This window comes from Arvicanthis niloticus, chromosome 3 (assembly GCF_011762505.2).
Source record: "Arvicanthis niloticus isolate mArvNil1 chromosome 3, mArvNil1.pat.X, whole genome shotgun sequence".
Classification (NCBI taxonomy): Eukaryota; Metazoa; Chordata; class Mammalia; order Rodentia; family Muridae; genus Arvicanthis; species Arvicanthis niloticus.
In genome coordinates this window covers 104,477,790-104,505,530 of record NC_047660.1, presented here as the reverse complement: position 1 = coordinate 104,505,530, position 27,741 = coordinate 104,477,790, and the positions used below count along the sequence as shown (strand labels likewise).

At 34.9% G+C, this 27,741-nt stretch overlaps 1 pseudogene; it reads right to left on the bottom strand.

Moving 5' to 3' along the window:
• Positions 1-6,996: 6,996 nt before the first annotated feature.
• The window catches only part of LOC117705693 (DCC-interacting protein 13-alpha-like), a 144,653-nt pseudogene continuing 123,908 nt past the window's right edge, over positions 6,997-27,741 (bottom strand).

Here is a 27,741-nt window from a genome sequence, read left to right as displayed (position 1 = left end):
CCACCTGTCGCACCTGTCAATAGAACAGTGTCTCTATCTTCAATATAAGCCAGAACATAATCATCCTTGTCACCTCATGGCTGCAATACTGGCTGTACCATCATCATCACTATCACCATCACCATCACCATCACCTCATTACCATCATCACCATCACCATCACCATCACCACCACCACCACCACACCACACCACTACCACCACCACCACCACCACACCACACCATCGCCACCGCCACCGCCATCATCATCACCATCACCATCATCATCGCTAAATAAGTTTATGAAAGTCACCTAAACAGTTTTCCTACTTCATCTCACCTTCTCATGTACTGGGGATACAAATAAATATGTTTTTTTTTGGGGGGGGGGTGACTTTCCTGTTTTATCTTTAACAATCCTGTGTTTCAGAAATCCTTCCAACCAGGAGCATTGGAACCAGTTATCACCTTGTCTGACACATCCTCTAAAAACTATACCTAAAATCATTTTCTTACAAAAACCCATTTTTCTAATGAAGCCATTTAGTAATTGGCATTAATAAGTGACATTTAATATTGTCACTCAGAATAATATTTTACAATACCTAAGAGGATTTTTTTTCTCATTTAGTTTGAACCAGCAACAGTAACACATTCTTTGAAGCACCGAGTACCATCTTAGGAGTCTTTCTCCTAGTTTCTTACATTGGGAACTATTCATAAATTTTCATTTATTTCTGTTCTTCTAAGTATCAACTTATATTTAATATTTAAATATTTCAATATCCATTCTCCAAATATGAAACCTATGTTCTAATCTTTGTTATTTCTTTATTGGATTCATCACCTTCCAACATATCATTCCAGTTACTTATCAGAAAATTATTATATATTTGTTACCAATTAAAAGTAAGCACCATGAACACAGGAATTTTCGACTGTTCTATTTACTAAGGTTATATTTCTGGACAGTTCCTAGTCCCCAGCAAACATTCAACATGTATCTTATGTGTATATGCTGTGTATGTGTATTAGGTATAAATATGGTACATATACATGTATGTGTACCACAGCATAGGTGTTGAGATCAGAACCTTGGATTTCAGTCCTCACTTTTCACCTTGTTTGTAGCTGGGTCTCTTGTTTTCTGCTTCAGTGTATGCCAAGGTAGCTGGTATAGAGGCTTCTGTGGATAATCCTGTCTCCAACTCTCATTCCCTGTAGACATGCTGGAATTATATGTAAACTTGTTCCAAAACCCAGATGTTTTACATGGATTCTCAGTATTCAAACTAAGAGATATGAACATTGCAGAAGCAAGTTGGCTCTTATAATGTGTATTTGAGTAAATACATATACATATAATATACATATACATAAACATAAACACAAACACAAAGTCAGTATCTAGAGTGTATATGTACAAAAATCTCCTAAATGACAAGAAAGAACCTCATTAAAATTGAGGACTAGAATTAGAGAGTACTTAGAAGCAGAAACAGAAATAGCTGAGTAATATTTCAAAGTATATTTGTTATACAACAAGGAAATAAAAATGAAAACTCACTTGAAATTTTATTTTATCCAATCAGAATGGCCAAGATTAACAAACAAACAAACAAACAAACAAACACCCTGAAATTAGAAAATTTGCAGGTTAATGGATGGAGCTGAGAATAAGCAAACAGATGTTACATTTGAATCTTCAGATCTTCATGTTTAAAATGGAGTACTCATAGAAGTCAAGAAAGAAGTAAGGGGCTGTGAGAGGCAATTTCAAAGACAATGGGATAAGCTGCAGGTGCTGTGGGAGAAGAAAGGGTTGCTAACAATAAAGACTTAGAAAATGCTACAGAGGTATACACCTACAAAAGGAATTACCCTATAGCAGGAGATAATGGCTCTCCTGGAAGCCACAATTTATCAAATAAAAAAGGAATATATTTTCAATTAATTTTAGTGTATGGCTAAAAATTGGCAAATGTGATTTAAATGTACATAATTTATATCTATATCTATATCTGTATCTGTGTCCGTGTCCGTGTCCGTGTCCGTATCCGTATCTATATCTATATCTAGATGTGGAAAAATAGCTAGAAATTGAAAGCACAAATCAGATATTCTGCTGCCATTTTATTAAAGCAAACGTGATTTTGTGAACCATAGCTGTCTCTGCTGCTAATTCTCTAGTCTTCCTCAGTAACAAATATCTCTAGACCTTCAATATTAAATATAAAGTGAACGGGATGTGTCTTTTCTTAGTTAACTCTGTGCCATGCACTAAATTATGACGTAAAGCATGCCCTAGTCCAGGAATTTCACTTAAGCTACCTCAGTTATGTGTTACTTAGATCCAGATATAGAATTCTGAAATCTTTCCTGAAAGTACAATTCATATAAAATATCACTATGTATGATGCCTTGGGGCTTTCAAAAATGCTAGATAAGTGCACTCAGATTAAAAATGAAAATTGAAGACATCATAATATACATCATCAGTAGAAAGATTTTAAGTCTTTGTGTAATTTCTCTGGACTGTTCCTAGCCTCTGTTTTATGCTTCTTTGTTCTCCATTTTATTTAAACTTGAATTTTGTAACGAGAACAATTCCTCTTTTTTTTTCTGGTTCTTATTTTTCTCTAAGCTCCACTCCTATGAAACGTTTCTTTTAAGCATAAATGTATCTTAGCTAACTTTTGGTTTAAGACATTACATTATGGTGTTTCCTATTTTCTTTTCTTATTCTCAATATATGCCAATATAAATAAATGTAAATATAAATTTGAATATTTACTTTTATGAACCTTAATAGGGATTTTAATAAAGATAAGATATATAGGTATAAACAATATTAAGCTAGTATTTATTAATATAACTATATATAATTAATTATAATTAAGTATAGATTGTTCCATCAATGATACCTAAAATATTGTTTCAAGATGTGATAAGAACAAAATTGAGATTATTTCTTTTCTTTAGATCAAACCTTTAAATCTAGTATGTATGTAACATGTCTGTCACATCTCAATTCAGATGTCATGGGATATAGTGCTGTCTGTTTTTAGTTCATTATAATTTACTGCTGAAAGGTAAGATTTACATTTTCTAATATTTTCATACCTAATTAAATGTTTTATAACAAGGAAAGTGAGTGCTAGTTAATATTCATATTTATTTTTATAATGAATCCATAATTTTTATAATTGGCTTGCTTTGAACCAAAAACAATATTTGTAACACATCAAGGTGAATGAAGAGGCTCAGCTTGCAAAGGCATCCTCTGTCTGAGAGCCCGAGTTCAATCCCTGGGGCACACACACATGGAAGACAGAGAGAATCTACTCCTGAAAGCTTTTCACTTACCTCCATATGTACATACTGTGGCTTATCTGAAATTGGATGTAAGTACACATATATTAACACACACATATACAAAGACACAAAAGAAAATTTAAATATTATTTAAAAACAAAATATTAATAAAATAAAAAATAATAAAATAATAATAATAAAATATTATTTATATATTTTATATATCCATTTGTTTCTGTATAGAAAAATGCTAAGTTTTATTGAACACTAGAGGATATAAGGGCTTTGCCAATGATGATGATTGAGTTAGAAATAGTGGATAAGTTCTAAAAGGAATTGAAATCAAACATTCAGATCTCAAAGATCTCTCTGTTTCTTGTACCTTCTTAACATTTTTCCTTCTCATACTTTCCTTGTCGCATTTGAATGTGTTAGTTTTTATTTTATCTCACTACATTTTACTATTATCCATTAGAGACCTTTTTATTTTCTATTTTCTGTTGTTGATTTTGTTTTTGTTTTGTTGTAATTTTCCCTTTTATTAAAAATTATTTTTTTTTCATGCAATATATCCTGCTTTACTTCCAGCTACTTGTTTTAGTTCACCCGCAACTTTCTTGCCATCTGGATCCACTCCCTGTATGTCTCCCATTAGAAAAGAACAGGCTTCTATGAGATAACACACAAAGGTAACAATTTTTTTGTTAAAATTAAAATATAACAAGACAAAACAAAACTGTAACATTGAAGTTAGACAAGGCAAACCAATAGTATTTGGTTTTACCCTAGATCACTTGATTACTTAGTCTCTGGCTCTTTGTCAGCCAAGCAATATTGGGTATGGGTCCCATCTTATGGAGTAGGCCTTTAAGTCAAATCACATATTGATACTCCACTCTCAAAGGATTTATGCCACCATTGAATATTTTACAGGAAGGACAGATATTAGATAAAGTTTGAAAGGAAGTGTTACTGTTCATGTTTCTCTTTTAGTGGTCTGTAGAGTACTCTCCAGTAATAAAGACATTAAAACATAGAGGTGGAGGTTATATGTAGACACCAGCTTGAACTCATGAAGTTCAATGAATTATGTGAGTGTTGTCTTCAGCAATAGAGACTCATTGTAAATTTGAGGAGAACAACCTATTGTCTTAGCAACAGCCTATGTTTTTTGAGAATTTCCTTGGGATCCCTTTATTCAGCAACTCAATTGGAAGTAACCCAGTCTCAGTACTAGAAGCCACATTTGGTGACATGAGATGGCCAGTTGGGATTCCATCTCCCTAATTATTAGTCAGCTTCATTAAAATCACTGTCCTATATTTTAGGAATTTTCTGCTCTACTGTTTTCATATAACCTATTCAAGTATTCCTCAATTTCAGCTATGTCTCCCCACTTTCCCTCCTTCAACCTCCATTCCTTCATCTCCTCCTCAACTGATCTTCAGATCCTGCAATCACACCCTACCAAGCCACCCATGAAATGTATTGTATTTGCCCTCAGATGGAAATATAAATATCTTCCCTAGTCCCTTCCGCTGTATCTAGTCACACTGGATTGATAGACTGTAGCCTGATTGTCATTTGTTTAATAGCTAATATCCATATACAAACAAATATATACCATATTTGTCTTTCTGTGTTGGGAGCCGACTTTAGCAGAAAGTGGCTAGATCAACTTTGCAGCCATCTGGAACCATATACCCTGACGAAAGATTTGATTTTCAATAGCCTACAACAGCTGAAGCACACTCTGATATCCCACATATTTTGTGTTGCTGTTTACTGGCCCCAGCTGCAAGGCGCACGTGGTAGTCACGCCTACAAGACATTGCAGTTCACGTGCTGTCCACGTGCTATCTACACCATACATGCTTATAAGGCGCATGTGCTATCCACGCCTGCAAGGCATTGCGGTGCACATGCTGTCCACGCTATAGACGCCTGTAAGGCTTACGTCATATCAACACCTGCAAGGCACGTGGTATCCACGCGCCTACAAGGCACGTGGCAAAAGCCTATAAATAGCTCAGAATTCCCTTCAATAAACGAGACTTGATCAGAATCTCTGTCTTGTCTCCATTCTTCGCGTCTCTTCCCCTTTATCCCCACTCTCTCTCTCGCTAGACCCTGACCCTCGGACCGGAAAGGGCAGTACGGGCTGCAACAGTTTGGCGTCCAACATCGGGCTCCAGTAAGCGCAACATTTCTGTGTCTGGTTTACCTCACTCAAAGGATTGTTTTTTCTGTTTCTATCCATTTGCCTGCAAATTTCACAATGTCATTTTAAAACAAATGAATAATTATAAATTATGTAACCGAACTACATTTTCTTTAATCATTCTTCTGCTCAGGGACATCTATGCTGTTTCCAGTTTCTGCCCATTATTATGTATAAGAGCGGCAATGGACATAGTTGGACAAGGGTATTTGTGATAGAATGAAATGTCCCATAGGCATAAGACCAGAAATGGTATAGCTGGATCTTGAGGAAAATCAATTCCCAACTATCTGCAGAACTGCCTTATAGATTTTCAAGATTACAGTCCCATCATCAGTGAGTGAGGTTTTCTCTTATTACACATGATCACCAGCATGAACTGTCACTTGAGTTACATTTTGACAGGTTAAAAAAAAGTAGTTTTGATTCACATTTAAATGCTAGCTAAGGATATTGAACATTTCTTTAAGTCTTCATCTATTTCAATTTCCTCTTTTAGTAATTCTCTGATTATATTTACTACATTTTTTAAAAAGTTGGGGTATTTGGTATTTTAGTACCTAGCTTAATTAATTACTTGCATATATTGGATATTTGCCCTGTATTTGATATAAAGTTGGTAAAAATAGTTTTTCATGCTGTAGACTGCTGCTTTGTCTGAAATTCAGTGCCCTTTGCCTTAGAGAAGATATTTAAGTTTCATCACATCTCAGTCAGTGATTGTTCATTTTAGTGCCTGTACTATCAGTGGTCTGTTCAGGAAGTCTCCTCTTGAACAACTAAGTTCAAGGGTACTACCCATTTTCTCTTCTATCAGGTACAGTATATTTGTTTTTATGTTGATTTTTTTCTGCAGAGTTGTAAGTATTTATTTGCATTCTTCTACATGTAGACATCTAGTAGGACAAGCAGTATTTGTCAAAGATGCTGTCTTTTTTCCAGGTTGTTTTCTGAATTCATTATCTAGAATCAGTTGTCCAAACTAACTCTTTTCTGAAGGGTAATAGAAGAGGAGTGGATGTGGGGAAAAAGAAATGTTGAGTGAGGACTTGGAAGAGATGAGAGAGGAAAAATATAGTCAGGAAATATTATATGAGAGAATAAAACACAAGCAAAGCAAAATCAGTTGCTTAAAGGTGTGCGGGTGTGACAAGATGCTCCCTGTCCAATCTATTTAAACATTAGTGCAGCAGGAGGCCTGTGATCAGACAGGGAAAAGGGAGGCAGAGCTAAAAGTTACAGAGTGGGGGACACAGAGGAGAGGAAAGGAGAATCAAGAAGGATTTTAAGCTCATTTAGTTGAATACTCCCTAACTACTACCCACAATGCATTCCTAATGAAAAGGAGAGCGTACACACATGAATGTCAGAATCTGGAGAGTAAATGATTTCTTATGGAGATGGCTGATTACGGTGCAAGATAAAAAGCTCACAATTTAAAGGAAAAATATCTTGAGTAGGTGTAATTCTGCAGCAATCTACTACAGACAATTAAGCAGCTCTTGTTTAGGAAAGCAGACTTGGATGACAAAGCATAGTATTTTATTTTTTAAGGGGAAATGCTCAATATAACCTGTTATCAAATTCAGTCTTTTTAAATGAAGCTGAAACACAAAAATATAAAGCTTAATCTTTTTCTTAATCTTTTTAGCAGAGATACGTTTTCCCACATTCCAGTCAAAAAGCAAAAGGTTTATGCTTCTGACTCTTTCTTTTTTTCCTTCTCCCAAATCATTCACTTCTGGTTGGCTACTGCTAAGAACAAGCTGACCCTCATTACCAGCCTGGTTTGGTCTACTGCAGGCAGCTATCAACTGACTCTGTTCTCTCAAGTCCTTCTCAATCTGTTTTTGTTTGCTGAGTTCTTTCTGTTGTTTCTCTTTACTCTCGATTTCTTTTTGTTTTTCTGATGCCCCATGATACAGTTCAACATACAAAGCCATGTGTTTTGCCAATACAACAGAATCACAAATCTTTTCCCCCTCAATGTTTGATTTACATATATAGCAGACTGATGACAAATTACTCTCATTTCTTCTGCCTGATGTCCAGAGAATAAATCCAAAAAGTCGTTTATTTTCCTTGTGCATAACATACAGAACTGTACATGGTAATGAAAATCTGAGCCTTGTAACTTGGGTATGTAGATCAATTATTTATACAGAGTCATAAGTGACTAATAAATGTGATTCTATCATATGAAAGATGATGTGGATGTTCTGAGCAGCTAAGATCTAGCACATTGTTTCACAGACAACATTTGGAGGATCATCTGACTTTACCTCTATAGAACCGAGTTGGACATTAAGTCACTGATAGAAAGGAGTCTTCAGTTTCTGATTTTGTGCTTCCTCCAGATTTTTCAAATGAATCTGTACACTTGTATCCTTGGTCAAAGGCTTTTGCCAGGTCAGGCTAATCTTCACATACAGAAGAAATGATACCAAACTGTATTGGAGTATCTGGAGCAACAAGAGAATTGAGAGAGAGGGCAGCCAAATTTGTAGATTCCAATCCCAAGGATCCTGAACTGCTGGTTTGAGTTGTTGGTGGCCGAGGCTGTCCTCCTCGACACAAGCTCTCATGTCTCTATCATCTGCTGAAAAGATGGGGAAGGTGTGATTGCTTTTAGAACATTGATTCACTTGTGCGGCAGTTTCCTCTGGATTTTCACTCAAGTATATTTACTTAAATACGTTGTTTATTGTACAGATCCACTCTTCATGGCCGTTTTTACTCTCTGCTTACAAAATTGAAGATTTTTTTCCATCAAAATAAATGATCTGAAAACAGTATCATCTGTCTTCACAGTTCACAGTCATCACTGAACAGTGGTCTATGCCTATGGCTAGGCCTCTTGTCACATATCCTCGGGCTTGACTCATTAAGTTTCTATGTTTCATAAGGTAAAACTGTCTATCCTAGATAGATGACACCAAGCTTCTTTTATTCCTAGAACTTAGGTATCCAGCCTTTTGGGTAAAATTTCAATTGACAGGGAACTGGGTAAGGAAGGTATAAGGGACACTGGCTATCTCCATGTCTTCTATTGTGTGTTGCATGGTCTCTACATCAACATCTATTTCCCTTAGAACATTCTGTACACTTGTTCCAATGTTAGCTAAAAATTCTTTCAGTTGTCCATTGAGATTTTCAGAACCCATCTTAAAGAAACTTACCTGAGCCTGCATGTATCCAAATAGAGGTTCTAACAAAGCTATTTTCTTCTTATACTGAAGAGTATTTAGTGCACAAAAATAATGTATCATGGTCTTGTGTTGTATTTTTCCTGGAAGTATACACATCCTCTGTTACTTTATATGTTATCATTTTCTCTCTTTTTTTTTGACAACCAATGTACCTATTAATTGCAGCATCATGGTCATTACTAGCAACACCTCTTTTAGTGTCAATATTTATTTCAGATCTCTTTCTTTAAACCAGGAAATTGGGAACATCATGACATCAACAAGTTGAGTTGAAAGTACTGCATGACAAGAGCTAAGCTTACAATCCACACATTACATAGGTTAATTTATATAAAATCTCCAAAGAGGCAAATCTCATTTATGATCTTGGAAAACTGCTGCAAAGTAGAGCTCATAACTTCATTATCACCTCCCCCCCAGATGAAAATTCCATTTTTCATATTCTTTCAAAAGTTTCGAATTTAGGTATGTTGCTGCACTTAATTCATTCTGCGCATTGAAAATCTGATGCATAGCTTGATACAATGGGTTCATATAATTGGAAATAGCAGTAATATCTTCTTCAAATACACCCAGGAAAGACCTTGTCGAGTAACTGGCCACTTCGTTGGGGCTGGAGGAGCTGCAGCACTAGCAATCTTGACAACTTAACTACTAGGCCAGGGTTTTACCAATGTACATCCTCAGCCCAGTGGGTTATCTTTGATTAGGATTGTAAGATTTGCAGATGTCCAGGATCTCCAGGATGTATCTTTTTTTTTATCCAAATGTTAGTACTGGCAAGAAAGCAAATACAGTCACTTCTGCTTTAACTATTTTACCTAGAAACAAAAGCATGGAAATTTTAAATGCATTGAAAGTTCACTGACAATAGGATGTCATAAAGGATTTGTTGTTGCTTTTCTTTAATTGTAATGTGTCTGCTGTTTTTTTGTCTTCAGGGTCCTTGAAGTTTCAACTTGAGAAGGTACTGTGTTCATTTGCACATTCGTTAATAAGTATAATGTTTCAAACTTTTTCATGTTTTCTTGATGACTTTGCTTCTATGCATCAACATTCATGTCCCATACCTATATTTGAGATTTGATTGTGGTAGAACAAATAATTTACTTTGTAAATCTCTACACAATGTTGTTGAGCAGAAACATAATGTGAGACCTCTATGTAGTTCTTAATATCTAGTAGCTAAATATAAAAACTGGAAAAAGAGGTTAATATAGTTTTCTTAATATGATTACATCTAGGGCTTGAGAATCACCTCCATGCTATAGATAGCCAAGCATGTCAAAAGGTCCTGGGTTCAGTGCCCAGCTCTGAAAACCAAAGAGCAACATATTCAAATTATGATAATTTCTACTTAATAAATTATATAAAAGCACTATAATCAATAACAAAACTAATTAACTACATAAAATTAATAAAGCAATACAGAAATTATTAATAATTTATATTTTGGTACTAATTCTTTAATACTCTGTGTATGTTTTATAATTTTAGATGATTGTCTATTTAAAGTACTCGAATACCTATGAGAGGCCACAACATGGAAGAGCAGCTGTCACTACTTGCTATGTTTTTTGACACTTGGTTTCAGAAAATCTCAAAGAGTATCTAAGTTTTAAGTGAATTCTTTGGAATATGTCAAGAAGAACCACACTTCAAAGCAGATGATAGTCCAAATTTAGGACCTTCCTCAGGAAGGGCTCTGAAAGGTGGGGAACAGAATCTGTCCCCAGTTTCTCAGATCAGAGTCAACTGTTCTTTATAGTACTAAGAGTGCCCTTTCAAGTATTATTATTTTGTAAATAAAGAATAGACTATAAAGTCAAACCCACTACTTAACTACTGAAAAATAGATGCAATAGAAATTATATTTTTGTCTTTGTTTGACGGATCACTTTTTAACACAATAAAGTGTTTGAGCAATTGCTGAGAAACTTCCTAGTGTTAATTTTTTTAAATGGGGAAAGAACACAAGTCTTTGATAGAAACCAACTCTTTGACCACACATTCCGATTTCTTCTGAAATGAGAGAGGATCTTCCTAATTTGAAAGTCAGCAGGTGTATTCTTTCTAGAAACATAGAGATGTGGATTCAATTTCTGATTATGGCACTTGATCATTGATTTCTTTGAATCTTTTTTTTTTCCACAAGGAGGCTGTTGAGGACTGTGAAAAAAAATGGAAATTCATTGCTTTGAAATTATTATCCTTTTATATTTTTAAAAGTGAACTCTAGCGTTCTTTGGTGAAAAACTTATACTTTACTCAAATAAAGATTGTTTAAGTTAATTATTATTATTAATATTAAAAATTCAGCTCCATGTTGAGCTGACTATGAGATTTATTAGGATTTTTTTGGCCAATAACAGGATTTGTAATTCATTATTCTTGATTTGGACTTTCTGATATTTTTCTTTTTTTAAGACCATAACTATGTCATTTCTTCCTTCATCTTTATCATTCTAACCATTCTATATATCACTTTCCTTGTTCCCTTTTATAATTCATGTTTAAAATGAATTGTTGTTATATGAACATGTGTATATTAGTAACTATAACCTCTTTCTTTTGAATAATACTACATTCATGTGTCTTTTCAGGACTGACTATTTAGTATTGGATTACCAACTGATTTGCTTCAGGGAATGATGATTTTTAGCATTTTAAGCATTCTTTAATTACTATTTGTGTGTGTGTGTGTGTGTGTGTGTGTGTGTGTGTGTGTGTGTGTGTGTGTTTGAGGCCTCAAGAGCTTTTCCTCATTTGCTGGCATGTCTGTTATTGCTGAATTGCTCAGCCAATGTTTAGGCAGTCATAGAGCTGAGATTTTATGGGTGTAGTTTCTGGCATTTTTAGGAGATACAGTCTTTTAGTAAACTCTGGCTCTTACAAACTTAGATGTAAAAGTTGATATGTAGATGTAACCATTGAGGCTGGGCTCAACAACTCTATACTTTGTTTGGTTGTGGGTTTTTACTATGGCTTTTGTCTTTTGATAAGAGAACTTACCTTAAAGAGGGGTGAGAACTTATTTGTGAGTTAGTATTTCATTGTTTACTGGTGTTTCTACATTAGCTTATTAGAGTGTTTGATTTGGATCCAGGTCCTTAGGTGCAATAGATCATAGGAAGTAGACATATAATGAATATTCAAGAATTATAAACAGTTCTGAGTAGGATGGCTATATTATGCTGCAATAATGAATAGCCTCAAATATTGTATGGTTTATCTCAGGGGAAGCTTTTTGATTATTCATATAATATCTACTTCCAATGAATGTGATTTTCATGGCAACTTTTGTCTGGTAAGTAAGTATGGAAGTGAGCATCAAAGGCTGAGATGTCCTTTCTGTCCCTCAGACTCAGAGATTCTCAGTTTTCCAGCACAGAGGCTTTAATACAGTGCCCTGTATTTAAAGTATACAAATATGAAAATCTTGCTGCAAAGGTAGTAGCAAACTATCTGTCTGTGTGAATATGTTCATAATTTTCTTTACTTTTGTTTGTTGCCTTCCACATTTAAATATAGTATGAGTTATAAAAGTCTCATTTGAGAAGCTTTAAGTGACTAGGAACAATTACCTTTTGTTTTAAAATGCAGCGAACACAATTATTCACCCTTTTTTTCCTCCAATGCTACTTTCATTGCTAGAAATGATTCTCTTTTAAAAGCTTCTCTTAAAAACAAAACAAAACAAAACAAAACAAAACAAAAAACATGCCTCAAATTACTCTTTTTTGAAAGCCACAAGTTAAGGGCTTATATGTTGCTATGGTAGACTAATGGATGACAAATGGTAGGCAAGTTTCTTTTTGAAAAATCAGATGGAAGCTCTGAGCTTGGCTTTACAGACAGTTGGACACATGCCTGTTTGTACACACAAAAGGGTACAAATAAACTTATATTTCTAGCAAATGACCCACTCATTTTGGAAATCAACTGACTGTCATGGGTATTCAATTATCTAATTAGCTGCTAAAATTCTTTGCCAGATAGTTCCTGTATCTAAATTTCTATTACAATTCGCTTTATTATGAGATCTACTGTGCTTTGAGTATTTTTCACTTGAAATATATAAGCTTGAAGTATTTTCAGTTGTCTTTTTTTATATGTAAAAACTCATTTATAGATGAAGACATTCTGAATGACAGATGAAAGATGTGCATGGATTCATATCCATTTATTTGCATCATTGTGATGGTTTGTGCTTGCTATGCATGCAGATATAAAATGTGTCCCAGATCATCTGTTTATAATACAATGACAGGTTGACTATATTTTATCTAGCCAAAATAACCCAGGTGTCCACATTGCTAAATTTGACCCAGCAGGTTATGAATGTTGTATGGTAGCACCTGTGGCTAATTAAAATGCATCTGTGCATTGCAGTGTCTGAGTTTGCACATGTGCTTTAATTGCATAATGTCTAGTATATGGAGATCTTTTTAATCATGCCTCAACTGAAGATTTCTTCTTCTAAGAATCAAGACAATAAATAATGTTGTTTTTGTTCATTGCCTCCTACAATAATATAACTGTGAATGTTATGTTCAAGATTATTGGATCTACTTTAGCAGATGTGAAAAATATACTCTTTCAATAAAGGCATTTTTTTACCTGTTTTTTTTTTTTAAATAACGGCATTTCTTCTTAAACTAGGAATATCTATTTTTTCAAAACAATTGACTTTAAAAGCATTTCCCTAATTGTGTTATAATACACCTATACACAAGCCTGGGCATGAAAATAGCTAGAATATCCAACATAAATGTCAAAAAGCACACGAAAAAAAGCAGGTAGAAAAGAGCCTGTTACAACCACAAGCTGAGTTTCCATATAGGCACATCTACATTGTCACTTTTTAAAATTCCAAGTAAACAATCTAAACATTTTCAAAGTCTTGTTGGACTGCCCACATGCATATCATCAGGGAACTGTATTTACTGCTATCTTGGGGTGCTATATATTTGCTGGTGAGGCTGTTCACAGTCTGATTTCTAGAGTAGTTTTTGTAATGCTTAAATATATTATCTAATTGGCTTATCTGTTTAGAAATATCTACTCTTGAGTTGTAGCTCTTTTTTTTTTATTTTAAAATTATTTTTACAGTCCAGACTTCCTCTCCCTCCCAGTCTTCCCTCACACTGCTCTCCATCTTCAAATCCCATACCACTTCCCCTGCCCACTCCAAGAGGATGTCCCCATTCACCTGTCCCCACCCCCACCAAGCCTCCCTACTCTCTGGGGCCTCAAGTCTCTTGAACATTAGGTGCATCTTCTCTCACTGAGGCTAGACCAGGCAGTCCTCTGCTGGGTATGTGTTGGGGAGGTGGGGGGAAGGCTCATATTAGCTGGTATATGCTGCCTGTTTGGTGGCTCAGTATCTGAGAGAACTCAGGGGTCCAAGTCAGTTGATATTGGTGTCTTCCCATTAGGCCAACCTCCTCAGCTTCTTCCAGCTTTTCCTCAATTCATCCACAGGGTTCCCTGGCTTCTGATTATTGGTTGGGTGCTAGTATCCACATCTGATTCTTTCAGCAACTTGTTGGGGCTCTCAGAGGGCAGCCATGCTAGGTAGGCTTCTTTCTGTAAGCACACCACAGCATCGGTAACAGTGTCAGGGCCCCAGGCCTCCACTTGAGCTAGATCCCAATTTAGGCTTGTTACTGGACCTCCTTTTCCTCAGTTTCTTCTCCATCTTTTTCCCTGCAGTTCCTTCAAGAAAAATTCTGGGTCAGACCTTTTGACAATGGGATGGCAAACCCATCCCTCCACTTGATGTCCTGTCCCTCCAATGAAGGTGGGATTCTACAAATTACCCCTCCCCTCTAGTTCTTTTCATTTTCTGCCATACTACTGTTTTTTTCTTTGCCTGTCTAGCTCTGACATGTCAGGAGTGCTCACACTTTATTATCTCAAATAACAAACTCAGTTTCCTGTTGATGTTTAAGAGATACACACTTCAGAATAGATCATAGTATTCCACGCATATTATATACACTGACTTTCTATAGTGTCCTTTTAAAATAATTTACACATCAAGCCATGTTGCTATCTTTTTTTACATTCACCATTCTATCCTGAAACCAGCCTTCCTCAAATATCCTTACTGGTACCAAAACTAGAATGTTTTTGTTTAGTTTTGTTGTTACTGTTTGTGATAGGAGGAATTGTACCCAGAACCCTACAGGTTAGACAAGAACTCTAGAACTAAGACATATCCCTAGCTCTCTTTTGCTCTTTTATTTTGAGGCATTATTTTCCTTTGCATGCTATCCTTAACCTCATTCTGTAAGCAATTCAGACTTCAACCTGTGATACTTCTGGCTCAGTATCCAAAGTAGCTAGGATAATAGCTACTTTTAAAAACCACTAGAAAAATTAATTACTGTTTTAGGGCTCACTTGAATATTATTTTTTTGTTTTTTATTGGATATTTAATTTATTTACATTTCAGATGTCATTCCCTTTCCCCAGCCCCCCGAAACCCCCATCATATCCCCCTCCTCCTTTTTGCCTTTATACCATTTTAATTACATGCAAGTATTAAAATCAGTTCTAGGTTGAAGTCCTAGTAATAAAATAGATGTAAACAGTCAAGGACCAAGAAAGACAATAAATACAAATAATTAAAGAACAAGCAAGGCAATAAACAAAGTTCTGTGATCACTCCCATGATCACTATTTCTAAGGGCTTATCAGGTTGACAAAAATATCTGAGCCTATTTCCCTGTCCTAGCCCAAAGTCATTTTCATGTCTGAAGCCTACTTCTTTGTTCTAGCCTAAGATTTAGATTCCTGCCTGAAATTACTTTTTTGTTCTAGCCTAATATTGAGATTCCTGTCTGAAATTACTTCTTTCTTCTAGCCTAATGTTAGATTCCTGCCTGAAGCCATGAGTTCCTTGTCCTTGGTCAATGTCATATTCCTGCCAAGCAGCCCATTTCCTTGTCCTTGGCCAATGTCAGATTCTTGCCAAACAGCCTCAAATGCTCTCCACCTCTCGCCTTCTTTCTTATTTTGTAAACAAGACTGAGCCTGTTTTAAATTATTCTGACAAGAATGCCTTCCTTACACATCATGGAATATGCATTATCAAAAGCAGTGCCCTTCTGTCTTAGGTTGGTAAGGTTCTGTGCACAATCTTACCTGTTCTTGGCTTGCCAGCCTGCTAAATTAATAACTGTCTGGGGGTCCATTTTCAGGTTAAAGCCATGTACTTTAGCTGCCAACATGTTGATGTTGTTAAAGACAAGCTTTAACATGATGGGTAGGAATAAAAGTATTCCCAGGACAAAAAGGGCTAACATGATCAGAATATATATACACCATTCTTGAAGCTTGACCAAAATAGAAATACTGACCTCAGGCCAAGGGTAATTTTATCAGCAGCATCTGCCACATCAATGCTCAGCAGAGCAGCATTCTTTAAATTCATAAGCTCACTATACAAAGTTAAAACATCCAGAGAGGTTTTAGAATTATGCCAAATATACTACAAATGTCTTTAAACTTTTTCCAAATTATAATGACTATCATTGTAAATTTTAGAAGTAACACAAATCCAATGGTATTTGGCATGACACTCAAGATGGGTCCTTACTCCTAAACTCTGAATATCCTTCCAATAATTTGAAGAGGATAAAGAGCATCAATCCATTGTTTCAAACACCTATCTAAATCCTCTTGTATACTCAACACATTAGTAATATTTTTTTGCTAAATGATTAACAAAAGTAGCTGTCTTAACTTTCTGTGTCAAAGCAATTGCAGAACCAGTGGTGCTAGCAATTAATATAATTAAAGCTGTTATACCAGCAATAATCAAGCCCACTACCCTCTAGCTTCTGCTTAAAGCCTGACTCACTTCTTCCAGTACTTGCAAGCTTTTTACAGAATACCAAGGTTATGTAATACTCAAGGCAATAAAACAAAAGCTGGCTGATAGACTCCCATAATAGATATGCCAGGCTTCAACACATTAACACAATTAGAAAGTGTACAATCAATGCAGCTTACATTAAATACTCTAGAAGAAACAAAAGAAAATTTAACTTGACATTTAAAAGAGCCTTAACACATGCACCAACACTTGTTTGAACTCTAGATTCTGTCCCAACTTTATCTCTTGCTAACATAACATCATAGAGAACTGCAGCTAACTTCCAAATATGTCTCTGAAAATGTCCAGAACCAGCCTTCCAAATGAAGACTGTGATTTCCAATATTGGATTGATTTCTAGACCAGTCCATAATTGAGTTTGAATAACTGGTCACATTTAAAAACAATACTAGAGGCATTATAACTTCTCTTTTTGATTCTCTGTTTCACAAGGTCTAAGAACTTGAGGCAAGGCAGCTTATGCCATCAGGGGTATAGGTAAGCAATGGTGAGTCAGGAATATATGTCCAATACAGCTTCCCAGTCACCATTGTCAAGGCAATCAGCAAGCTCACAGGTTAGCATCATTCTTTGTCCCAGCACCAACATATCTTACCTGTCACTCTGGCAGCCACCATGCTCTTTATGGTCAATTTTGGAGAAGGTACCATGAGGTGCTGAGAAGAAGGTCTATTCTTCTGTTTTTGGATGAATTATTCTATAGATATCTGCTAAATCCATTTGGTTCATAGCTTCTCTTAGTTGCACTGTGTTTCTGTTTCCATAATTTGTCCATTGATGAGAGTGGGGTGTTGAAGTCTCCCACTATTATTGTGTGAGGTGCAATGTGTGCTTTGAGCTTTAGTAAAGTTTCTTTAATCAATGTGCCCTTGCATTTGGAGCATAGATGTTCAGAATTGAGATTTTATCTCAGTTGATTTTTCCTTTGATGTGTATGAAGTCTCCTTCTTTATCATTTTGATAACTTTTGGTTGAAAGTCAATTTTATTCTATATTAGAATGACTACTCCAGCTTGTTTCTTGGGACCATTTGCTTGAAAAATTGTTTTCCAGCTGCCTACTCTGAGGTGTTGTCTTTTTTTTGTCACTAAGGTGTATTTCCTATATGCAGCAATACTCTGGGTCCTGTTTAGATATCTAGTCTGTTAGTCTTTGTCTTTTTATAGGAGAATTAAGTCCATTGATGTTTGAAGATATTGAAGGAAAGTGATTATGCTTTTTGTTATTTTTGTTATTAGAGGTGGAATTATTTTTGTGTGGCTATCTTCTTTTTTTTTTTTTTTTTGGAAGAAGATTACTTTCTTGCTTTTTTTAAGGTATAACTTTTCTCCTTGTGTTGGAGTTTTCTCTCTGTTATCCTTTGTAGGGCTGGATTTGTGAAAATATATTGTGTAAATTTGGTTTTGTCATGGAATATTTTGGTTTCTTCATCTATGGTAGTTGAGCATTTTGGTATATTAAATTTTCATTCATTTTAAGTATTTATACTTGGCACTAACATTAATTTATAAGCCTTTTCATAATACAAACTGAATATTTAGCTCTGTATTGCCTTCATAACAATTACTAAAATGCTTAGTTGAAGAAATCTAGGTGTTTATTAAAATTGAATAGAAGTTGTATTCAAAATCTATTTAGTAGTCACTTATTATGATATACTTTGTGTGGACTGAATACTGAAAATTTTGAAACACAGAAAAGTAATAATGTCCAGGGAAGTAAGCAACTCTGTTGGCACAGGATATTATGTTGAATCTTCAAGTTAAACATAAAGGAGGCATTTTAAAGTGATAACATTAAAAATATCATTACATGTGTGACAGCTATGTTGAAATATAAGTGGTTCCAATAATCTCAGAAGTTACATCCAGGCTCCTTTTGTTGTTTTCAAATTCTACAGCTAACCCTGACTCTTTTCTAATAATGTTTGTGAAACCTGTCATCAATTATCAAAGAAGAAAGTGAGTGTTTGATTTTCCCTCCCTAGTTCTGTCTTATAACCACAGCAAGGAATGTGACTCAACACTGGCCTGTTTGTTCCTGTATAGATTATGGGAAGAATTTGTTGTTTGTTTTTTGGCCTAATACAAAAGAACAATGAAAGACATGCTAGTTTACATTTTTCATCATGATTGTGCAAAGCTATAATATGGAGTCTAATGAAACCACTCCTCCTATTGTGTTCCTAACCACAAGCTGACTGAAGTAGAGCACTGGGAAATACATATTCCTAATGACCCTCTTGATGGAACTAAGCTTGAAGTTATCTGCTTGTGAAAGCTGTCATTATTTTCTGGGTCAAATAGTAGATCTCCCTAGAATTTATCAAAGCAGTTGGCTTTGATAAATTTTGAAATAACTATTTTGAAAAATAGTTATTGCAAGAATGTCCTATATAGTGGTATTTATAATTGAGTTTTTTTACATAATTAAATCAAATTAAATTTTAATGGGCTCAAATTATAAGTGCCATAAGACCAATGGATGTGCTGACACAGAAAAGTAAGAGAATCAGAAAGGGACAAATATAAGAGAAAAAAGATGTAGAACTCTCAGCTTCTCCTGCACCATGCCTGCCTTGATGAAGCCATGTTCCTGGCTTGATGATAATGGAGTGACCCTCAATGAAAACGTTAAACCTGTATCTATACAGAAAGTCTGTATCGATATTTTTTTATCCAAATATAAAGATCTCTATCAAGTTTATGGTTATAAAATGATTTTGTTTAAGAGTTGATTTAATAATTCATTGCTATTTGTCTACTTTATTATATTACCATATCTCCCTTTTTTCTTTTCAACTCTCTTATCTTTACCTAAGAAAGAAAAATAGAAGTCACAAAATCTAAGTGCTCTATTTCCTTTTCCACCTATGCAGGCCTATAATGTAAACATATGATTTTTATAAAGGAAAGCGTTTAATTGGGGCTGGCTTCAGAGGTTTATTCCATTATCATTGTGGTGAGAAGCATAGTAATGTGCAGGTAGACATGTTGTGGGATTATAAATGATTATTTGTAATCATTCCTTAAAATGACAAAAATTCTATGATTAGTGAAATGACCAAAACCATCTACCCCAACTTAAGTTACTGGGATGACAGTCTTCTTATAATTGCTTTTTGCTTAATTGAGGCAAGGAATTCCTTTTTGGGGGCCCAAAAAGAGAATTGGAAATAATGGTTAAGTCAAAAGAAAACTAGTCTACATTATTTGTTGTCCAGTCTCTATGTGCTGAGAAAGTTTATGTCTTAACCGAAATTCTGAGTAGAATAATCTAAAAGTCTGGATGATCCAAAGTCATCTGGGATCAGCAGTCCTTTCTGAAGTTTTAGAAGCAAGTTTCTGAAAACAGCATTAGGTAGGATTGGTCAGGAAGATGAAGCAGCAGGTTTCAACATTTCACATCCCTGAGAGTGAATCCTGTCACAGCTCTCCTCTTGGTTGTTTTTATCCACAAAAATAAAACAATATATGTTTCTTTATCAATATAAGAATAGAATGTGCAATATGCACAGATAAGTTAAAGATAAATTTTTGCTCTTCATTAGAGCAGGAAAAAGCCTTTGTTTAAGGGTCAGTTTGATCATACAACCAAATTATAACATAAATATTCATTCCTAAAATGATGGCATGATGAATTTTGAGGATTCTGTAGCGACAAGATCAATCGTCTATATATAGCTGAAGTTCTGGCTAGAGATATTTTTATATGTCAGACAGATTCAGGGCTTTTCCCATATAGAGACATCAACAAATCATATTACCTGTCCTATTTTGTCTTCTTGAATTCATTCTTCTTGTCTCCAGCCAAGATTTCATGGGGTCTTTTTCCATGAAATCTGATCTTTGTTATGTTGGAAGAAGTCCAAAGCTTTTTCTTCTTTTCTGCTAACACAAACCTAGAGTCTGTCTCCCAAAATAATATTTTCTTGGTCCAGCAACACAAATTCATCAAAAGTATAGATTGATTCAGTCGAGTAGCCCCTTTTTAATTTAAGTCGGCTCTATTTTGACCTCTCTTATAGAAGATTTCTTAATACCATTATAACGATCAAACTTACAACAACCTTCACTTTTGTAGGAAGCCGCTGTAGGAGCTCAGAGCAAGCAATGCCAGTGATAGAACAGATGATCTTTGAAAATGCCACAGCTGAAGGCCGTACAGCCATTGTCCCTCGTATAAAGTTGGCTTTTGTCCGATGTTCTCATTAGACTAGGGAAGATTGGTTATTAAATTAATCCAAAATAAAGTTCAAATTTAAGATTTATACAGCCTAACTTGCCTACTCCAGCTGCCATTTCAATAAATGCTTATAGAATTATAGATATAAAAGATATTTTATACCATCCCTTTACATTTCTGGTAAAGGTGAAAGGTTTACAGGCAGTAAATTTATTCATAATTTTTAAGAGCCCATGAAGCGATATTTGTTAGAAATAATTGCTTCAGAAAATGGTTAATTGTTTTAATATATATATATATATATATATATATATATATATATATATATTGTTGTTGTTGTTGCTTTAATACAAAAAATTAAGAGGTTAAATCTTTTAGTGTATATTATTCATTGTGTGATACTTTACTAGTGGATTTCTCTAAAGAAGTTTTTTCTGCAAGCCATTGCTCCAATATAACGAGCTTTAAAAATTTTTAGAGTACTTGTTACTCCAAAAAAGGATTCAAAGACAGTGTCTTTCAATATTTGAGACAAGTTGGGGCTAGAGAAATGGCTCATCCATTAAAGGCTAGACTTTTAAAATATAAAGGCTGAACTCCCAGCAACTACATGGTGGCTCACAACCATTTGTGGTGGGGATTTAATGCCATCTTCTGGCTTGTGAGTGTACATACAAAAAGAAAATGGTTTACTTTTAATCTTGATTTGCTCTTAGTGATTTTTAAAAGTTGTTAAGAGATTTTAATTGGCTAAAACCTCATCTTAAGCTTACCATAGGAGGATTTAAACCTCTGATGTTTTCAAAGGGATGCAAGTCCTAAATTAAATCGTATGTGTATTTTCTTGGGTTTACCCTGCTTCAACACAATTCTTCTGCCTTTTCCTTCTTTCTTAAAGGGTGGGGATAGGCCTGTTTGGTGCAGCCCTATGTTGTGGATTAGTGTTCATGATGGTTGGTCTGTAAGCTCAGAGCCCAACAAAAACGTGACAAGGCCGCTAGCGCCCAAGCACTCGAAGCCTTGGAGCAAGGATCTCCCCCTGAAATTTGGCTATCTAGGCTAAGAAAGTAGCCGATGACTGATACCCTCAGTCGATGCACCCCAAGGGTTCAGCCCATTGCACTGGGTCGATGAGAGGTCTAAGTTCAGCCAGCCCTTGCCTAAATAACTGTGGTACCTGAATAGTAGGTTGACAGCCCTTGCACTCCTGGGAGCTATACTCCATTGCACAGGGACGGGTGTCAATTCCTCTTTACTTCCCCTTAGCCCTTGCACCCAGAGGACTTGTTTCCATTGCACCTGGTAGGGTAAGGGAGAATCTTCGGGCTGTAAGCTCTTGATCGCTTATTCCCCCAAGATGGAGTTTGCTTGATCGGGCTTGAGTTCGAATCTTGATTGGTGCTGCACTTAATAGGCAATAGGCTGTTCCATATTGATAATTTAAACAGGGGGAGATGTAGGAAGCCGCTGTTAGCGGTGGTATAATCCGCCATTCCAAGATGGCACGGACATCATGTCCTCCCCACTAGTAAACAATTAACTGCGCAGGTGCAAAGGCAGAAAGCCCGCCAAAGTCACTGGCCAATCCCAAGGCGTGATATTGGGTGATGAGTGAACAGCCAATCAGAAGTGAACACGTCACTCTAGGGTGTATTTAAGCTGTGCCTCTTCCTGTCTTTGGCCCTTCCGCGGTCATCACTTCTGCTGATACAAGATTAAAGCCTCGTCTGTGGTAACCACCCAAATTCTGCCTCTCGTGTCTCTCTTCCACGGGCGAAAGGGGACACGGGAGGCATGTAGAACACACTTTGAAAATAAAACCAGTTTAAAACAATGTAAAACAATTATTACAATTTATATAAATAGGGTTTTTCTGTGTAACCCAAGCTAATTTGCATGTGATCTGAAGATCAGGCTGGCCTCGGACTCAAAAGGAGCTTACTTGTACTTGCTTTTGTTTCCCAAGTATTGAGGTCAAAGGCCTGAATTTATTTATTTATCCATGTATCTCAATATAAATTTTTATTTCCTTCTCCTTTTTTGGAGATTAATATCCTTGATAACTTAAAACAATTCAAAGCAATTAAAACTATTATTATTATTATTATTATTATTATTATTATTATTAATTGACCCAGGGTTTGTGTGTGTAGCCCAGGAAGATTTGGATTTGCTCTTTAGATTCAACTGGTCTCAGACTCACAAGAAACCAATGTTTTCTTCCCTTTATCCCCTTAGTATTGAGATCAAAGGCCTGGATTTATTTGTATAGTTATGTATCCTTGAAAACATTTATATTAATTCTCATTTTTTCTTTCTTCTTTAGATATTAGTATCTCTGTGAATATGTGAATAAATATATTTATGTCCCCTTTCTTTTTATATAAACTAATATAAAATCTCTACATTCAACTTTACTTAAATTCTCATCTATTTACTGCATACACATATTTTCAAGCCATCATGTATGTGTTATGGGGTAGACCAAGCAGTCCCAGTACTGTCATGAAGCCCACATTGAAGAAAATCAGTTGCTTAAGATAGCAATGACATCTTAATTCATGTTGTTCTCTATGATTTTTTGATTGCAGGAAGCATTCAGCCTTGCTTTTTGCTCTCTGGGCAGGACGACCTTGCCTGCTACGTTGTACAGCAGGGCCTTCCAGCATTCCCGTGATTATACTGCATCTCCAAGGCAGCCTAGAGCAGCACCTGGAAAGAGCCCAGGTTGTTGTTTAAGCCTGTCACTTGTCATGCTGTTTGGATTGGTTTGGGGGGCTGTAGCTGTGTCTTAGCTTACTGTCTGAACCCCAGCATCATGCACCAAACCAGTGTGTGTTTCAGCCCTTGTCATGAATCCCACATGGCTTTTTATGTGGCTTTGGGAAAAGTAAACATTGTGAACGTACCATTTTTCTGACCTTCTTAATTTTAAAGGAACAACATGTGTTTTTTATTTGGGAATCTGAGGGTTTTTTTTTTTTTTTTTTTTTTTAATTTAGTGTGTTATTTAGGTTTTTACTGTTGTGAACAGACACCATGACCAAGACAACTCTTATAAGGACAACATTTAATTAAAGCTGGCTTACAGGTTGAGGTTCACTCTTATCATCAAGGCAGGAACATGGCAGCATCAAAGCAGGCATGGTGCAGGAGGAGCTGAGAGTTCTACATCTTCATCTGAAGGGTGCTAGTAGAATACTGACTTCCAGGCAGCTGAGGGTCTTAAATCCCACACCAACAGTGACACACCTACTCTAACTTAAAGCCCACACCAACAGTGACACACTTACTTCAAAAAGGCCACAGCTACTTGAACAGGACCACACCCTCTAATAGTGCCACTCCCTGGGCTAAGCAAATACAAATCATTACAGTTTTTGCCATATGGTGGGCACCAATATGTAGCTGTGGGCTAGCTAATTGGAGTAAAGAACAATCCAGAGGAAGCATGGTAAATTATATAATGGGAATAAGGGCTGGGAAATAAACACAATAGCATAGATGGTAGATCTCTGCCCAGCTCTTGTGCCGAATAAGGCTTATTGTAAATAATAAAATTGTGTGTCTTTTATCCAGGAACTGAGTGATCAAAGGTGGGATAGAAGACCTAAATTGAAGTTAAATATTTTGTAAAACACCCTAGCTCAGATTGTGCAGCATAATTTGCATGTCTTAGGACACATAACTAGAGTCATGCAAACATGTTTTCCCAGACCCACCTCTGGTTTTCTTTGTTTCTGTTCAGGTGCCATGTGTTGCATTAGTCTTTTGGGGGGAAAGATAGTTACATTGACTTCAATAAAAGAGGACAACAGCAGATGACGTGAAAAAAATCCATCCAAATCAAGTTTGATGCACCAATGAGTTTACTGTGATAGGAGCATGGATAAGTGACTTGATCAACTGCATTTTTTTTTTTTTTAAAGATTCACAGACCTTTGTGCAGATGTGAATTCACAAAGCTGTACTGTAGTTCCCTGCACAGTTTCATGGTGCTGTATCATCAGATGATTTTCTTCATCTTCGCATCAGTAGTTAGCATTTATACAGACCAGGAAGGTGTACCATGAGCCTTGTGAGGTTTTAATGAGTTCAGTGACATTATTGCTCAGTTTCAACATGAAATGAGGATCTATAAAACACAACATTCTCATTTGTATCTGATTATGTGCTTTACACAACATTCATTCATTCATAATTTAAGGCATATAATACTGTATCTAAGTTTACAATGATATAGCATGATACTGTGCTATGCATTTAAAGAAAGAAATATTAGAAATCAAAGTAGGAAATATTAAAAAGAAGATTCAATTAAAAATAAAATAGTCATTTTAAACTACTGTTTAAATTTAAAAACTACTGTTTAAATATTTAAAAACTACTGTTTTTCTTCAAATTTTGTACTTGTGTATGTGTATAATTATTTTTGACTCTTAATGACAAATCTACTGCAAAGAATCATATTCAAGAGTCATGATCCTCATGAACAACATACTTTCCTGTCTGTGTTATGGAGGTAGAGTAAAATTGATAGGCAAAGCTTAATAAAAATAATAATCTAAATATATATGTATATATATATTATATGTAAATATTATAAAGCATAAAATTTCTAAACCACAATAATAAACATAAGTAAATGTACTTTACATATACACATGAAATATTTAATTTAAATAAGTTATGGAATGACAGGAATAATGTTTATGATTAAAGAAACCTCTAAGGAAATGTAAAGAGACAGCTTTGGTAATGATGGAAAACCAGATTTTCACTGGTATTGAATAAACCCACAGTTGTTGAGTAATAGGTTCATAGTGTCTGAGTAATTAAGATAAGTTCTAAGTAAAATTGATTACAAAAAGATCTAGAACTATTAAATTGGTATAAACATATACTAAAATATATCAGTTTGGTATTTACATAGCCAATAAACTATAGTAAGCTATGACTTTATTCATTTATCAAATAAATGTTTGCATTACCTAAATATGTTAATTTATTTTGAATTTCTAATTTTCTTAAAGTATAATGGAGTGTTTTTGTGGTAGATAATCCCAAGAAGTCCTCCAGTAAGCCCTTTTTGCTGGTGCCAATACTTTTGTATTACAATAAGTAATAAATCACTTATTATTTTTAGTTATATTTCATATTTTAAAAAATTTTACTTTTAATTATGTGTATGCACTTGTACTGAATAAGTGTATTTGTGTGTGAATTCAGGTGCCTGCAAAAATAAAAAAGACATTGTCAGATACTCTGGAGGTGGCGTTACAGACATTTGGGCATTAATTTATAATTGTTCTTAATTGAATTTAATTTCTTTGCAAGAGCAGTATATATTCTTATCCGCCAAGCTCTCTTTTCAGCATGTTTTACTATTCTAAGTGCTATATAGACCTGTGACTTATTTATACATCATAGATATACACATTTTGCTGTCATTGCTATATAGTGTAGGCGATTTGGCAAAAACCTATAATGGGATTGTGCTATATAGGACTGCTTTGTTAGCCATCTAGAGCTCAAGATTACCTTTGCAGTCTAGAATAGACCAGTAGATAGCTATGTTCAGGACAGCCATACAAAGTCAGCTGGATTGGTATTAGAAACTTTGGATGTATCCATAGTCTGAGGAAAACATATAGTTGACAGACAAAGGTTTGGTGCTTGCTTCAAACACACAGTCCAGGGAAAATGGGTTCTTTAGCAACCTCTTTCAACCTGTAAGTAGACTCTTTCTCAGTCAAACTCCAGATAAAAATGAAATGTGGCCAGTTCCTTGACAACAGCCTTATGAGACCCTAGAAAAATAACGAGCATATTTCGAGATCTTTGTCTTATAGAAGTTGTGGGATCAAAATATGTATTGTTTATATTGCTGAATTTGAAATAGCAAGTTATTATTCAACAATAAAAATTTAAAATATTTTCTCATAAAAGCAAAACATTGTGATCAATTTATATATGACTTTATTATAAACATCATTATAATATTATTTCTAACATTAAACTCATGGATGTTTTTATGAAATTACTTCTTTCTTTATAGTGACAGCTCAGTTCTTCAAATATAATATTGGTAAGCATTACTTATGCTTCAAATGATGTAACACTGGCAACCTTTTGAAAGATATTAAATTAGTATTTAATATTTTGTCACAATTAATATTTTAAATATGATCATATCATAGAATTTCAGTTCAAATTATTATTTTAGAATTGTTTATTTATATTAAGGTTTATACCAAGAGATGGTTCAAGTAATTGAACTTTTTATAATCTCACTACTGGTTGATATAGGATAGAAGTTAATTGTGGGAAAAAACGTGAAGATGTAACAACTCAATTTTACAGTGTGATAATATAAAAAAGATTATAATAGCCATAAAAGTGACAGTTTTTAGAGCAAACATATAACTTGCTGAACATTATCTATGAAAACTATATAATGTCAAAATTGACTTATACATTAGAGTAGGTTGATTCATTATTATACTTCTATTTCAAAATGTATAGTTTGAATTATGTTCTGTTCAGTGAATTGGTTGGCAAAACATCAAATAAACATGAAAAAAGAAGAATCCCTGAGAGATATGACTAGTCTCTGTATGTGTGGTTTTAGCTTCTAAGTCCTTTTATCTTTTAGTCTCTAGTTATAACTCAACCCTAGGTTTAACATGGGAGATGTTTGCTTTCTCAAAGAACTCTGGGAAATAGCCTGACATCTTTTTCTGATGAATTACAGGTGACTCAATGATATTCTTTATGATAGGTGGGCATCCTAAAAAGCAATGCTGCAAATTCATTCGAGTTAAATAGAAAAATTACATTAAAGTAAATATATTACATTACCTGAGATTATGTCAGCATAAGTCTCCATTAGAAAACTTTGAAACTAATACAACTGATGACATAAA